Source organism: Lithobates pipiens, unplaced genomic scaffold, assembly GCF_037356315.1.
Source record: "Lithobates pipiens isolate NorthernLeopardFrog02 unplaced genomic scaffold, aLitPip1_a1.2 Scaffold_18, whole genome shotgun sequence".
NCBI classification, from domain to species: domain Eukaryota; kingdom Metazoa; phylum Chordata; class Amphibia; order Anura; family Ranidae; genus Lithobates; species Lithobates pipiens.
The window spans coordinates 151183452-151200859 of record NW_027507758.1 but is presented as its reverse complement, the minus strand read 5'-3'; the positions used below and the strand labels follow the sequence as shown (position 1 = coordinate 151200859).

Below are 17408 nucleotides of genomic sequence, written 5' to 3'. Positions count from 1 at the left end.
AAACAGCATGGGGCCCCCCAATCCATACCAGGCCCTTCGGGTCTGGTATGTATTTTGAGGGGTACCACACGGCAAAATTATAAAAAAAAAATAATGGTGTGGGGCCCCCCAAAATCCATACCAGACCCATATTCGAGCATGCAGCCCGGCAGGTCAGGAAAGGAAGGGGATGAGTAAGAGCCCCCAAACTATACCAGGCAACATGCCCTCAACATGGGTGGTGCTTTGGGGTGGGGGGGATCTTAACCCGAAGAAGGCACAATGATGTACATGTACGCAATTGTGCCTGCACATGCTGCCCTATCGCAGTATAATTACTGTGGTGGGTCGGCAAGTGGTTTAGCCATGCTGTGGTGTGAACAGTGCACATAGAAAACTGTTTTTTTCTATGTGGCATACTGGTGACCTGCATGTATCTTGTGTGGAAATCACAGGTCATCATACAAGAGTGAATGAGCCCTATTGCATAATATACAATTGTAATGCATGCCTCTGCGCTTTACAAATGTGTTTTTTTTTTCCTTTTTCTTAAAACAGTAGTAGGCCATATTGCTGCTTTTTAAATACATCAGTATAACATTGTTGTATTTGCCCAGTCTGGCTGTGAGGCCTCATGCACACGAGACGCAGTTAAACGCACGTTCAGATGCAGTTGGACAGTTTTTTCAACTGCCCCTGAACTCATTCAATGTTATCCTATGTGTCCGTGCACACAGTCTCGTTTTTTTCCGTTTTTATGCAGTTGCGTTTAATCTCGTTTTTCCAGAAGCAAAAAAATGCGTTCAGAAGCAAAAATGTCCACGTTTCAGACGCAAAACGCGGTAAAACGCGGCAAAACGCCGCTACCGCGTTTAGCCGCGTTTGCGTTTATATGCGTTTTTAAAGGTGACCTTTTTTTTTACATTAAAAATCTCAAAAATGATTGCAAATGATGAAAAACCATTAGAAAAATATTTTAAACAATTGCAATTGCAAGTGGACAATCCACAACTTGTGGCAAGTGACATGGCAGGTGGCAAGTGATGTGGCAAGTGGACAATCCACAACTTGTGGCAAGTGACATGGCAGGTGGCAAGTGATGTGGCAAGTGGACAATCCACAACTTGTGGCAAGTGACGTGGCAGGTGAAGTGGCAAGTGACGTGGAAAGTGGACAATCCACAACTTGTGGCAGGTGACGTGGCAAGTGACCTGGCAGGTGACGCGGCAAGTGACCTGGCAGGTGACGTGGCAAGTGGAAAATCAACAACTTGTGGCAGGTGACTGGCATGTGACGTGGCAAGTGGACAATCCATAACTTGTGGCAGGTGACGTGGCAAGTGACGTGGCAAGTGGACAATCCACTTGTGGCAGGGGACGTGGCAAGTGACGTGGCAAGTGGACAATCCACTTGTGGCAGGGGATGTGGCAAGTGACGTGGCGAGTGGACAATCCACAACTTGTGGCAGGTGATGTGGCTGGTGACGTGGCAAGTGGACAATCCACATCTTGTGGCAGGTGACGTGGCAGGTGACGTGGAAAGTGGTGTGGCAAGTGGACAATCCACAACTTGTGGCAGGTGATGTGGCTGGTGACGTGGCAAGTGGACAATCCACAGCTTGTGGCAGGTGGCATGGCAGATGACGTGGAAAGTGGACAATCCACATCTCGTGGCAAGTGACGTGGCAGGTGATGTGGCAAGTGACGTGGCAAGTGGACAATCCACAACTTGTGGCAGGTGACGTGGCAGGTGATGTGGCAAGTGGACAATCCCCAACTTGTGGCAATTGACGTGGCAAGTGACGTGGCAAGTGGACAATCCAAAACTTGTGGCAGGTGACGTGGCAAGTGACGTGGCAGGTGATGTGGCAAGTCACGTGGCAAGTGGACAATCCACAACTTGTGGCAGGTGACGTGGCAGTTGGACAATCCACAACTTGTGGCAGATGACGTGGCAAGTGACGTGGCAAGTGGACAATCCACAACTTGTGGCAGGTGCCGTGGCAAGTGACACGCTAAATACAAGTACACTGCAGCTCTCACAGCTGCTGCTACTCACTCTGGTCTCACAAAATTGCTGAAATAGTTAATAATACAGTTTTTTTGAGCTGGGGAGGGTCTATGATGTTAGCTTAACTAAACGCTTCTAGACGCAAACGCGGTAAAACGCCGCTAAATATCGCGGCAAAACGCGCGTTTCTAAACGCCGGTTTCAACATGTGTCCAGCAGCGTTTGCATCTGCGTCTCGTGTGCATGAAGCCTGACAGATCTCCAAAATTATGGTGTGATGGCAATTTATGTTTACCTTTGTTAATCAATATTTTATTGAGTATCTTTTTTTGTCCCAGTCATGGATGAATTTCCATTACGTTAGTGAAATACTGTTTTGCTGAAATTGGTAGGGTGTCGATATAGGACTCCCGCACCTCAAAAAGTAACTTTTTTGCCTCCTAGACCTAATACAAGCATTACCTTGCAGCGCAGGGGGCAACCCCACTGTTCATTTTTGCTTTTCCAGCTTTAACTAGATGTTTTGCAGTGTATCTTATTACCAGTTTTCAAAATGCCTTGATTTTGGGACACATCCAAAGTTGTTGGTAGAAGTCTGCCTCACTATTTCTATTAAATAGGAATAAGGCTGGGTTCACACTATCTTCACAACAGGGGTTCGGTGCGTCCCCATTCACTTTCAGGTCTGATTTCAGCCTGAATTTTTGGCTGAATTCGGACCTGAAACGGACCAAAAGACGCACAGGACTCCTGTGCAAATTCACACCAGAGCCACAGCGGAGATATGTGAACCGGCTACATAGAGAGCCAGTCAAAATCTCCTGCTATTGCGCATCCAATTCGAACCTAGCCTAATGCCGCATACACACGACTGGACTTTCCGTCGGAATGAACTCTAATTAACTTTTTGACGGAGTTCTGACTGAAACGGACTTGCCTACACATGATCACACCAAAGTACGATCGTTTAACATGATGACATACGACTAGAAAAAGGAAGTTCAAAAGCCAGTAGTCAATAGCTGCCCTTGTGTCGTTGTTGGTCCGTTGGCCCAGCGTACAGACCAGTGATTTTCTCGATAGGAACTGGTTCCGGTGGAAAGATTTGGAACATGTTCTATTTCTAAAGTCCGTCAGATTTTTAGACAGAAAAGGTCTGATGAAGCCCACACACGATCGAATTGTCCGACTGATTCGTTCCGTCAGAACTTTGCTGTGGAAAAGTCCGGTCGTGTGCACACGGCATACGATGTGTATGAATTGTGGTGATCTTCAACAACATTTTTCTAAAGGTTTTTTTTTTTTTAATATTTTTTCCTAACGCACATTTAAAGCTGACTTCCATGTTTCCTGTCCTTTTAAATAGTTAATTTGAACCAAGCTGATCCAAACAAACTATTTCATTAAAGAAATTACATACTCATATGGAACAACATGCCATTGCCATCATTCCTTGATATACCGACATATTTGATTCCTCAATAATGGGACTTTACAGGCAATATCAATTAACCAAAAAATTATTATCTTTCCATTGATATACAAAAATATTTATTAATACAAAATCATAAAAGCATTACAATGATAATTACACAGAAACGTTATATATAGTACGATGTGTGAGTTATAAAGCAACAAAGAGCGGCTTATTCCAACGCGTTTCGAATGATGCATAAAACTTTCTTCTTCAGGGAAGCCACTCTCTGAAAACATAAATATCAAATAATATATTTTGAAAAATATAATTTAAACAATACATATATACCAAAATGTTTATGCTGAATTACTCACATCTCCACCCCCTGGTTCCGGACAGAATCATCTTTCACCATGGCCACATAGCTTATTTAACAAGGGTCTCATTGTAATAACACTGCAAAACAAGCCCATGAGTCAACCGACTCTTTGATGACTGAACAAAATGACTCCACTATATATGTCTCCAATCCCTGAAATACCAAAATCGTATCCAGGTATGTGGGGCATAAGAGACCTAAAAGAAATCGAAACAAAAAAAAAAACACAAAAAAAACCCATAAGTATAAATATACTTACAAATGGCAGAATGTATGTTGATAGGTCCTCCACAATATGGGCCGTATGCGCCCAAATTGCGTAGCACGTTCCCTCAACACACCGGTCAAGATCACTTCTGGTTAGGTATGTCACTGCCGTGGTCTGTTGGGTCAGATCACCGTGGCGACGACGTGATGGGGTCACTTGCGATTCTGGGTATGGATGTCATCGCCTGGGCTGAGATCGGTCCTGTTACCATGGCGATGACGCCACAACCCAGCAAGTAATGTCTGCAAAGGGGGTTATTTCCCATGGTTGGTTGGTGGTTCATCGCCACCTTGACGGCTGCATGTAGGCTCTGCTGATGGTTAGATGGAGAGATTGACGCCGTCAAGGTGCATAAGGTTGGTGGTCGTGTTTTATGGCCCTTAAGGGCAATTGGAGAATTAGGTTTGGCTTTTTTTCTCAGTTCATTTTACCGAGGCCTATCCTCTCCCCCCCTTAATGGCCACCTGTGTTTGTACAATGGGCTGGATTTTGATTGGGGTTTTTTTGGCACCAGTTTTCCCTATGGGACTGATTTAAGGCAAACGCCAGGAGCCCAGGTGATGTCAGCTTCACATTTGTCTCCCAGGGGGCATTGACAGGTGTGTTGAGGGAACGTGCTATGCCATTTGGGCACATACGGCCCATATTGTGGAGGACCTATCAACATACATTGTGCCGTTTGTAAGTATATTTTTACTGACACCTTATGCTGTATGGTTTTACACTTTGGTGTTAAAACGTACAGATCGTTTTGCATGGCTTTTTTTGTGCATATATGTTATGGGGTTTTTTTGTTTCGGTTTCTTTTAGGTCTCTTAAGCCCCTCATACCTGGATACAATTTTGGTATTTCAGGGATTGGAGACATATATAGTGGAGTCATTTTGTTCAGTCATCAAAGAGTCGGTTGACTCATGGGCTTTTTTTTCGGTGTTATTACAATGAGACCCTTGTTAAATAAGATATGTGGCCATGGTGAAAGATGATTCTGTCCGGAACCAGGGGGTGGAGATGTGAGTAATTCAGCATAAACATTTTGGTATATATGTATTGTTTAAATTATATTTTTCTAAATATATTATTTGATATTTATGTTTTCAGAGAGTGGATTCCATGAAGAAGAAAATTTTATGCATCATTTGAAATGCGTTGGAATAAGCCGTTCTTTATTGCTTTATAACTCACACATCGTACTGTATATAATGTTTCTGTGTAATTATCATTGTAATGCTTTTATGATTTTGTATTAATAAATATTTTTGTATATCAATGGAAAGATAATAATTTTTTTGGTTAATTAATATTGCCTGTAAAGTCTCATTGTTGAGGTATTCAAATATCAACAAACTATTTAATTTACTAAATGCTGCATTGTCTCTAAATGCTGTATAAACTGCATGTAACTTCACCTACATACAATACACAGTTCTGGGTTCCAGATGTGAGACAGAGACTTCACGCCTCACACCTCAAACAATGCAGAGTGCTCAGCCATTCATAGACAGCTTCCTATTCTGTGAATACAAAGCTTCCTCTGAGAGACACAGGCAGCCTGATGATGTCACACTCTACGACCCAATCACACGACGATTTATATTCATTCAGAGAATACAAAGCTGTCTATGAATGGCTGAGCACTGCTCAGTCCGACTCTGCGTTGTTCCAGATGCGACAAGGAAAGTCTTTCTCACAGCTGGAACCCAGCACTGTGTACTGTATGTAACTGAATCTACATGCAGTTATGTAATGCAGGACCCAAGTGCAGTATCGATCGATCACTGTCACTTACAAAACACTAAACACATAACTGCAGCGATCGCAGAGTCAGGCCTGATCCCTGCGATCGCTAACAGTTTTTTTGGTAGCATTTTATATTTAAATCCGGAAGGCAGTGCTTGGTTTTCGGGGTCCCGTACGTGGCTAGGCTCACAAAAAGTCCCCCACATGTGGTATCCCCGTACTCGGGAGAAGCAGCAGAATTTATTTTGGGGTGTAATTTGACTTATGGCACTCATAGCATGTGTGAGCAATATATCATTTAGTGACAACTTTGTGCAAAAAAAAAAAAAGTTTGTAATATTCCCGCAACTTGTGGCAAAATATAAAATATTCCATGGACTCAACATGCCTCTCAGTAAATAGCTTGGGGTATCTACTTTCCAAAATGGGGTCATTTTGGGGGGTTATGTGCTATTTTGGCATTTTATGGCCTTCGAAACTGTGATAGGTAGTGAGGAGTGAAATCAAAAATTTGCACCCTTAGAAATCCTGAAGGTGGTGATTGGTTTTCGGGGTGCCGTGTGCAACTAGACTCCCAAAAAGTCCCACACATGTGGAATCCCCATACTCAGGAGAAGTAGCGGAATATATTTTTGGGTGCAATTCCACATATAACCATGGTATGTGTGAGCAATATATCATTTAGTGACAACTTTTTGTAAATAATTTTTTTTTTTTGTCATTATTCAATCCCTTAGGACAAAAAAAAAAAATATTCAATGGGCTCAACATACCCATCAGCAAATAGCTTGGGGTGTCTACTTTCCAAAATGGGGTCATTTGGGGGGGTTTTGTGCCATCTTGGCATTTTATGGCCTTCAAAACTGTGATAGGTAGTGATAGGTAGTGAGGAGTAAAATAAAAAATGTATGCCCTTAGAAATCCTGAAGGCGGTGCTTGGATTTCGGGGTCCCGTACGCGGCTAGGCTCCCAAAAAGTCCCACACATGTGGTATCCCCATACTCAGGAGAAGTAGCGGAATATATTTTGGGGTGCAATTCCACATATAACCATGGCATGTGTGAGCAATATATCATTTAGTGACAACTTTTTGTAAATTATTTTTTTTTTTTGTCATTATTCAATCCCTTAGGACAAAAAAAATAAATATTCAATGGGCTCAACATACCCATCAGCAATTTCCTTGGGGTGTCTACTTTCCAAAATGGGGTCATTTGGGGGGGGGGTTTGTACTGCCCTGCCATTTTAGCACCTCAAGAATTGAGATAGGCAGTCATAAATTAAAAGCTGTGTAAATTCCAGAAAATGTACTCTAGTTTGTAGACGCTATAACTTTTGCGCAAACCAAAAAATATACGCTTATTGACATTTTTTTTTACTAAAGACATGTGGCTGAATAAATCTTGCCCTCAATGTATGACTAAAATTTAGTTTATTAGATTTTTCTTATAACAAAAAGAAGAAAATATCTTTTTTTTCAAAATTTTCGCTCTTTTTCCATTTATATCGCAAAAAATAAAAATCGCAGAGGCAATCAAATACCATCAAAAGAAAGCTATATTTGTGGGAAGAAAAGGACGCAAATTTCGTTTGGGTGCAATATTGCATGACCGCGCCATTACCAGTTAAAACAGCGCAGTGCGAAATTGGAAAAAGACCTCTGGTCCTTAAGGTGTTTATTGGTCCGGGGCTGTAGTGGTTAATATAGTCACTTTTATTTTGTATAACAATTCCACCACCCTTATCAGCCAATTTAATGACTAAATCATCTGCTTCCATTGGTGCTTTTAGAGCTTCTTTCTCAGATGATGTCAAATTATTGGTCAAATTGGTATTGGAAGACTGGCAAAGTTTTTGTAAAATCCGCAAATATGACTCTGTAGAAACTTTCTATAGAAGGACCTTTAGCATGTGTGGGGTTAAAAACGGTCTGAAAAGTGTGTGAATAATTGGTGGAGAAGTGGCTGGATGTGAAGAAATCAGACAACTCTATATCAAAAGATAAATCGTCTATATCATCAGTGCAACTAGTATCAAAAGAAAATATTTCTGATGATACTAGGGAAGCAGAAAGTGTAGAGGGAATATTACTGGGCCCAATGGTATTGGTTAGAAGACTAGAAGACTCTTTTTTTTTCTTTAATATGGAAGTATCTCTTCAATGTGTGATTCCGTACATAGCTATTGAGATCCTTAAATAAAAGAAAAGGATTGGGTCTATTAACCACTTTCAGACCGGACCATTTTGCTGGTAAATGACCAGAGGTCTTTTTACACTTTGGCACTGCGCTGCTTTAACTGGTAATTGCGCGGTCATGCAATGTTGTACCCAAACAAAATTTGCGTCCTTTTCTTCCCACAAATAGAGCTTTCTTTTGATGGTATTTGATTGCCTCTGCGATTTTTATTTTTTGCGATATAAACGTAAAAAGACCGCAAATTTTGAAAAAAAATGATATTTTCTACTTTTTGTTATTAGAAAAATCCAATAAACTCAATTTTAGTCATACATTTAGGCCAAAATGTATTCAGCCACATGTCTTTGGTAAAAAAAAAGTCAATAATTGTATATTTATTGGTTTGCGCAAAAGTTGTCACATCTACAAACTAAGGTACGTTTTCTGGAATTTACGCAGCTTTTAGTTTACGACTGTCTATCTCATTTCTTGAGGTGCTAAAATGACAGGGCAGTACAAAACCCCCCCAAATGACCCCATTTTGGAAAGTAGACCCCCTAAGGAAATTGATAAGAGGCATGTTGAGCCCATTGAATATTTTATTTTTTTGCCTCAAGCGATTGAATAATGACAAAAAAAAAATTTTTTTTTTTTTTTTACACAAAGTTGTCACTAAATGATATATTGCTCACACATGCTATGGGCGTATGTGAAATGACACCCCAAAATAAATTCTGCTGCTTCTCCTGAGTACGGGGATACCACATATGTGGGACTTTTTGGGAGCCTAGCCGCGTACAGGGCCCCGAAAACCAAGCACCGCCTTCAGGCTTTCTAAGGGCGTAAATTTTTGATTTCACGCCTCACTACCTATTACAGTTTTGAAGGCCATAAAATGCCAAGATGGCACAAAACCCCCACAAATGACCCCATTTTAAAAAGTAGACACCCCAAGCTATTTGCTGAGAGGCATGTTGAGTCCATGGAATATTTTATATTTTGCCACAAGTTGCGGGAAAATTACAAACTTTTTTTTTTTTTTTTTTTTTTTCACAAAGTTGTCACTAAATGATATATTGCTCATGCATGCCATGGGCATATGTGAAATGACACCCCAAAATAAATTCTGCTGCTTCTCCTGAGTACGGGGATACCACATATGTGGGACTTTTTGGGAGCCTAGCCGCGTACGGGGCCCCAAAAACCAAGCACCGCCTTCAGGCTTTCTAAGGGCGTTACAGTTTTGAAGGCCATAAAATGCCAAGATGGCACAAACCCCCCCCCCCAAATGACCCCATTTTAGAAAGTAGACACCCCTAAATTTAGGGGTACACTAGTGAGACTAGGTAATAAATGGCGGGTGCCCTGAAACTATAAAAAAATAACTAACCAACCAGCGTCACCTGTAACAGTTATATGGTGATCACTGGTGAAAGGGTTAACTAGGGGGCAATCAGGGGGCTTTATGCGGTAGTATATGGGGGTCCCTAGCGCTATAAAAAGCTGCGGCGAACCTAAATACCTACCTGCCTAACTAGCGTCACCTGTGACACTAATACGGCGATCAGAAAAATGATCGCTTATTAGGCTGGGTTCACACTGGAGCGATGCGGAAACGCCGCGAATCCGCGGCGGGTTCCCGCATCGCATGCCTCCCGGCGGCAGTTCACACTGCCCTATGCGAACTGCTGGGAGTGTCAGTGAAATGTTACTGACACCCCCAGATCAGTTCGCATATCGCAGTGCGATCTGCAAACTCGGATCGCATGGTGTGAACACCCATGCGATCCGATTCTGCTGCGGGCCAAAAAAAGGGTCCCGTGCGAATTTGCGGCGGGTGCGGCGGGTGTGGCGGGTGCGGCGGGTGCGGCGAATGGCTGAACTCGAATCGCACAGAGATCGGATGTGATTTGCACTGCAGTGCGGTGCGAATCACATTCGTTCTCATAAACCGCTGCAATGTGAACCCAGCCTTAGTGACACTGGCGACGGGGGGTGATCACGGGGTTAAACCTTTATTGGGGGGGTTAGGGGGGTACATTAGAACTAAAGGGGGCTAACCCTAACTGCCCTAACAGTTATTACAGTCACAAATGACACCAATGCAAAAAAAAAAAAAAAAAAAAAAAAAATGACATTGGTGTCACTGTGACTGGGGGGCAGGGGTAATTGGGGGGGTGATCGGGGGGTAAAGGGGGGGTGTGAGTGTGCCTGGCATGTTCTACTGTGTGTGGGATGTGTTGGTGCAACTCACTGATCCGCTCTCCTCCGTGTCGGAACGAAAAATACCGACACGGAGGAGAGAATACATCACTTCCTCTCCTGTGTTTACATTACAGGAGAGGAAGTGATGTCACCGGGGATTTCCATTCGTCGGGAGCGATCGCGAGGGGGTGGCCATGAATGAATGGCCGTCCCCTCGTCCGGGATCGCTCCCGAACGAAAACCGACCGCCGCAGGCACCGGGCGGGGGCCCGATCGGGCCCCCGACCCGCGGGAGGCAAAGCACGTACATGTACGTGCTTATGCCTGCCCGTGCCATTCTGCCGACGTACATCGGCGTGAGGCGGTCGGCAAGTGGTTAAGGGGAGCAAAATTTAGACCTTTAGAAAGGAGAGACATATCGGCTTTGGAAAGGTTACGTGAGGATAGATTGAAGATTTTCACAGTTTTCTTATTTTCGGTGTGTTTTCTTTTTTTGGAGGCTGTTTGAGGAGGACCGGGTACTAAAAAATAAGAATTTGGAGCTCGTGAAGGAGGGACAATAATGTTAGAGGTAGAGGGAACATCATTAGGTGCTGGACAGACAGCAGCCGTACTTGTAGGGGATGCAGCCGTAATCTCCATACAATTAGCAGGGAGAATATTTTTGTCTAAGTTACCATCCGACCTCTGTTGAGACATAGGAGACAGTAAAGGTAATCTAGGGGCAGAGGAGGTAGTTTTTGAAACCACAATCTCTGTGGGAATAGTAGAGGGTCTATTATAAGATTGATTCAAAGCCTGTAAAAGTCCTGAGTTAGTATGTCTATTTTTTGTTGGGTGAGTATTCTTACTGTTCAATATTGGGGGTTTACATAATGTTAAATTGACATATGGAGAATCTCTAGTTTGTCTCTGGGATGTTTCTATTGTAGACGGGACTAAGGGTAAGCTCATAAGAGGGCATAAGCAATTGATATCAGTAGGAGGATGAGAATTATGTGGTATTTCACCATGTGCATTGTATGGAAATTGTCTAGGTCCGGAAATAACGGGCAAATTATGCGTGTGTTTATTGTCTTTTTTTGTTCCAGGTGAACACTCTATCATTATTAAAATCATCCAGATCATGTCTGAATTTTCCTAATTTCATAAGCAACAGCTCATCTTCATCACTTTTTGTATTTTTCTTTAACATGTCTAGCCAAGATAGAAGAAAGATCAAATCTTGATCAATGATATCCTTAATCATGCTTTCAGCATCAAGTTTTAATTTTTTTCAAATCTAGACGTTCAATGTGAAATAAGAATGGTCATCCATTTTGATGTGCAAAAAGTAGCAATATCACCCCAATATTTTTTTATTATCTATATCAAGGAAAGGACAATCTTTCATGATCCTTAAACGTCACTCAGGATATACATACCATGCCTGTTTGCTTACTTCTACATGTGAGTGCATATATTGATGCTTATAAAATTCTATTTGTAAAACTATTGCACCCAGAGGCGCCTCTCCATTTGTTTTCTCTACAGTCTTAGAATACGGTTTCATTTCTACCCTGACGGCTGCCCTGTGTGCATACTCCTGGATTTAGTTCTCATATCTATCTGGACTGGCCTCTCGTATAGATTAATTGATCTATGAACTTTATCCTTATTTTAGAATATATTGTTTTTAATATTTTTATTTTAATATTTAATTATATACATATTTGTACATACAACTGCATTGGGAGACATCCACAGAGATGGTTTTGAATTGTGCACCTATACTTGTTATTATTGCAGAGTATTGCATAGTACTGGCAGAATAAGGGCACTGAGCAGCGCTGTGGGCTGGATCTGTAGTGCCCACAGCGCTGCAAACGATCTCTCCCTCTCTCCTCTCACACTGTACTGATCGGTCTTTGGACGGAGCGATCATGTGGTAAATGGCCAATATCAGCGGCCATTTACCATGATCCGTGATGCGCTGGGTCCCCCGGACCCGACGGTCACTGATGTTCCCAGGTGCGCAATTCTGTGAGGACGTTCCACGGGTGTCCACCCAAAAATAGCTGACCGCGCTGTTGCCGTCTTTTTGCTATGGCCCGGTCGGCAAAGGGTTAAAGTGACAGGAAACATGGACATCAGCTTTAAAGGGTAACTTCACTTTCACGCGGGAAAAAAATTGCAAATAAGGAAAAAATAATATAGCGCATATAATTGCGACACTAATCATATTGTCATTGAATGTTATTAAAAATTACCTTTCCTTTTCAATCTGCAGTCAATGTAATTTTCTGAGAATACATTGAAATATGGCTACCTGGAGTTGTTCTGTACACAGAATGTGTACTGACCACTCCCCAGAAACATAATTTCCTGCTTGTGTGATTGGCTCACCAATTTTTCCAGAAGTCTGGCTAAGATACAAGTCAGATTTCAGGCATCCCCTGCAACAAAAATGTAATTTTTTTGAGATATACTTTCAATAGGAACACGTCTAAAGGGGATGCAGGCCCAGCAAATTTCCTCATTAGCGCCCTTCAGTTCCACACCTGACAGATAATTATGAAACCACTCTCATTACACTCACTCAGAACAGAGGCACAGACAAACACATGGATTTCTTCAGAATAACAAAAGGTAGGAATCTGCAACAAAGGTTGTTATAATCCTTGCAATGTATATAGATCACCCAGAGGGGAATGCTTTTTTTTTTTCTCAACAAAAATTGAGCTACGCTTTAACCACTTAGAGACCGGACCATTTTGCTGGTCAAAGACCAGACCACTTTTTGCGATTCGGCACTGCGACGCTTTAACTTACAATTGCGCGGTCGTGCGACGTAGCTCCCGAACAAAATTGACGTCCTTTTTTTCCCACAAATAGAGCTTTCTTTTGGTGGTATTTGATCACCCCTGCGGTTTTTTTTTTTGCGCTATAAACAAAAATAGAGCGACAATTTTGAAAAAAACGCATTTTTTACTTTTTGTTATAATAAACATCCCCCAAAAATATATAAAAAAACATTTTTTTTCCCTCAGTTTAGGCCGATACGTATTCTTCTACATATTTTTGGTATAAAAAAAAATCGCAATAAGCGATTATTGATTGGTTTGCGCAAAAGTTATAGCGTTTACAAAATAGGGATAGTTTTATAGCATTTTTATTAATAATTTTTTATTATTTTTTTTTTTTACTAGTAATGGCGGCGATCAGCGATTTTTATTGTGACTGCGACATTGTGTGGGACCCATCCGACATTTTTGACACATTTTTGGGACCATTGTCATTTATACAGTAATCACTGCTATATAAATGCAGTGATTCCTGTGTAAATGACACTGGCAGTGAAGGGGTTAACCAGTGGGTGGCAGTGTAGGGGTTAAGTGTTCCTAGGGGTGTGTTCTAACTGTGGGGGGGTTGGGCTTTCATTTAGTGAACACTGATCTCTGCTCCAATCACATGGAGCAGAGATCAGCGTCACTAGCTGCTAGGCAGAATGGAGAAATGCTGTTTACACGGCATTTCCTCCATTCAGCCGTCCCGTGAGACGATCGCGGGTATGCCCGCGGTGATCGAGTCCACGGGTCCCGCGACCGGACTCACGGGGGTCCCAACCAGCGCGGGGGACGCGCCGCCGGCGGCGCGCTCCCGATGGCAGGGCAGCATGGAAGATTGGACTTACCTGTACGCCAATATGCCTGCCCGTGCCATTCTGTCGACGCGCATCGTCGTGCGCTGGTCGGGAACCGGTTAGGGATTTAACCACTTCCATACCGGGCAATTGTCATATGACGTCCGCAGGAACACTCTGTCCCTCTCTGGGCGGGTGTCATATGACGTCCTGGGCTCCTCGCCTCTCCTCTGAGGGCTTCACAGAACAGCTGCATTTATACTGAGATTAAATTACACATAGGTGGACTCTATTTACTAATTAGGCGACTTCTGAAGGCAATTGGGTCCACTAGATTTTAGTTAGGGGTATCAGAGTAAAGAGGGCTGAATAGAAATGCATGCCACACTTTTCACATATTTATTTATAAAAAATATTGAAAACTATTCATCATTTTCCTTCCACTTCACAATTACAATTATCTATCACATAAAATCCCAATAAAATACATTTAAGTTTTTGGTTGTAATATGACAAAATTTCAAGGGGTGTGAATACTTTTTCAAGGCACTGTACATGAGAAAGGATTCCCATAGTAATACGATTTATCTGAAGGGACAGCACATCACACTCTTTGAGGTACAACATTCAACACTTCTGACTGAGCCATCAAGGGATTATTCATTGCTCTGATGACTCATTTGGCTGTGCTTAAAAATGTAAAAGATGCCTAAAGCTCCACTTGCTGGCTCAACTAGGGAATGCAAAATTACATATTTGCTAGACTAAAAATATTTTATTCCTGACCATAATAAAATGTACATCACTACTATACGCTCCCTTTAAATAACTACGTAAAAGACAGGAATAGAAAAAAAAAAATAAAATAGGCACACTGATCTAAACTGTTTATTATAAGCATGCTTGAAAATGGTCTTCAGAAAATATTCTGTTTAGGCTAGATTCACACTGCTGCGATCAAATTTTGATCCGATTATCGCTGCAACCTGGATGTGGTTTGCCTATTTTATGGGCCAAAATTACACTGGAAATTCACCAAAATAGTACAGGAACCTTTTCCAAAATCGCTCTGTGCAGAGTTGCATTGATGTGAATGGGCACCATTGAAAAACAAATGTGATTGCCATGATCATGCCATCTTGTGCGGCTCAAGTCACATCTTATAATCGCGCTGGAGCCAATGGAGCCCTAAGGTTTAAATTTTTTAAAGCTGATGGGTGCTCAAGGTATACATAAGACAACTGTTTATACTTAAAAAAAATATTCCCCAAAAATCAGGGGTTGTCTTATATGCAGTGCACTTTTAGTCTCTTTGGGCCAAGCTGACCCAAAACGAACATCCCTAATCTGTCAGCCCACTGGATGTGCGTTAATACTCATGTAGCTTCGGCTACGTACAGTATACTGCGCTGAGCCAATCACGGCGAGCATTGTATTCTATTAATGAATACAAAGCTTGCTCAGATGGCTTTGAGAGTCTGAGAGTGGCGCGGGCTGATGATGTAACAACCTCTGCCAGTCCGAGCAGACTTTGTATTCAATAATAGACTACATTGATTGCCACGATTGGCCCAGCGCGGTATACTGTATGTAGCTGAAGCTACTGTACATGCAGTATTACCGCACCTCCAGCAGTAATACCCGACAAATTAGTGGGTGTAAAAATGGCTGCTAGATAAGACCCCATTATAGCTCCAGCAAGAAGGGAAATATGAAGCCAGTTTCAAGCTGAAAGTTGTAAACTTTGCCAAGGAACATAATAATTGTGCTGCTGCAAGACAAAATGGAGTTACAGAAAAGATAGTCTGAGACTGGAAAGCAAATGAAGATGCATTAAAGAGTATGCCAAGGAGTAAGTGTGCACTAAGAAAAGGCACCCCACATTGGGCAGAACTTGAAAATTAATGTAGCAGACATGGTGCATGAGCATCATCAAAATGGTTTTTGTTGTAAAATGAAACAACAGACGTATGTTTGCACTTCAGGGGGCCAAATCTAACCCAGATCACACCAAAGGATAAGGCCACTATACCCTGGTGTACTAGGTTCTTGCAAAGGCAATCACAAGATGTCATTGATGCACTTATGATGTCACAGATGAGGACTTGGTTGTATACCCATCAAATCAAGTTTCTGTAAAATGAATCATTGTAACCTAATGTCCAGTTTTGAGCTGTGTGTGTGGCTTCCTACCTGTTTGATTTCTGTGTAATTCTTTGTTTTCTTTTCAATGACATCACCAGTGCATGCGCGATTAGTCCTATCTTTCCGGCATGCCATGGCTGCATTATTGCCTTTGGCTGAAGTCAGCCCCGAGATCCTGCGACACTCGTCCGCTGAGAAGCTGATTAACCCCATCTGACTCGCTTTGTCACAGGTGTTGGAGGACAGAGCGTATCTGTCTGAAACTAAAACAAGGCTTGGCTCGGGTGTGAATGCGCATGTGTATGTGCAGGATTATAGCCACAGAAGAAGAATGAGGGCGGAAATAAAATACATCTGAGACTCGGAAGACAGGCGTTATAATGGCAGCGGCTGAGTACAAGCGGAGGTGATCATAAAAAGTTAATCAAGTAAGAACGTTCTATTTGCATAATGTATGTGGTGCATAGCTACTAAAACAGCAACATGAAATTGCATATTGCTGATTTGGGGTAACATTATCAGAGTTTACTACCACTTTACATATTGGCAAGTCATAACCATTTTAATTAAAATAATTTAAATCAAATCTGATGTTTTTAAATAGTGTTGCCTCGGAAGGGTTAGTCTTATAGGGCGAGTATAGCCCAAAACCTAAATGTCTTAACTGGAAAATTAGGGGGTCGTCTTATACGCCGGCAAATATGGTATATGTATTAGGGGTTTTAAATCGCAGCATCACGATTCAAGGGGTTGCAACCCCTCTTTTTTCCCCCATGTAAACATCCCTTGTAAAAGAAAAAAAAAAGCATGACGGGACCTCTTAAATATGAAATCTGGGGTCAAAAAGACCTTTAGATTTCATAGTTACACTAAAATGCAATATATATAAAAAAAAAAATTATATCCTATATTATATATATATAGCCACCCCCATCAAATCATTCTCTGCAGCTATTAACTTTTATACTACCACCCCTCCCTTTAGAATGTAAGTTCTACGAGCAGGGCCCTCCTGTACTTTATACATTGTTAAGCGCTGCGTAAATCATGTATAATAATAATAAAAAATAATAATAATAATAATAACCTTTAAGAGCTATGAGTTTGACGTAGCTTCCGCCCTCCCATGAAGCCGAGCAGGGGCCATCTTCCCCTCAGTCGGTGGCCAGGCATCCACGGGAGAGGACGCGATAGTCTCCACCGCTACCGGCAAGCGGCGGAGATGACCAGAGTGTGGCGGGAGGGAGGAGGGCACCTCTCCCGTCGCTGGTAAAAGGTATCTTGCGGCGAATCTGCCGCAGAGACCACTTTTATCCTAAAAATAAACATGTCGTTACCAAAAACACCGGGGTTATGGCAGTTAGCTTGTGGATTTGTACAGAGCAGCCCCAATCCTCCTCTTATCGGGTACCTCTTCAGCTCTCCTGACCCCCTCCAGATTGCTGTGGGGGCACACGAGTCACAGCT

The 17408-nt window shown here is 42.2% G+C and overlaps 1 protein-coding gene across 1 annotated transcript in view; it reads right to left on the bottom strand.

Moving 5' to 3' along the window:
* SERAC1 (serine active site containing 1) overlaps positions 1-17408 on the bottom strand; it is a 171410-nt gene that overhangs the window by 130014 nt on the left and 23988 nt on the right. The window lies entirely within an intron of this gene.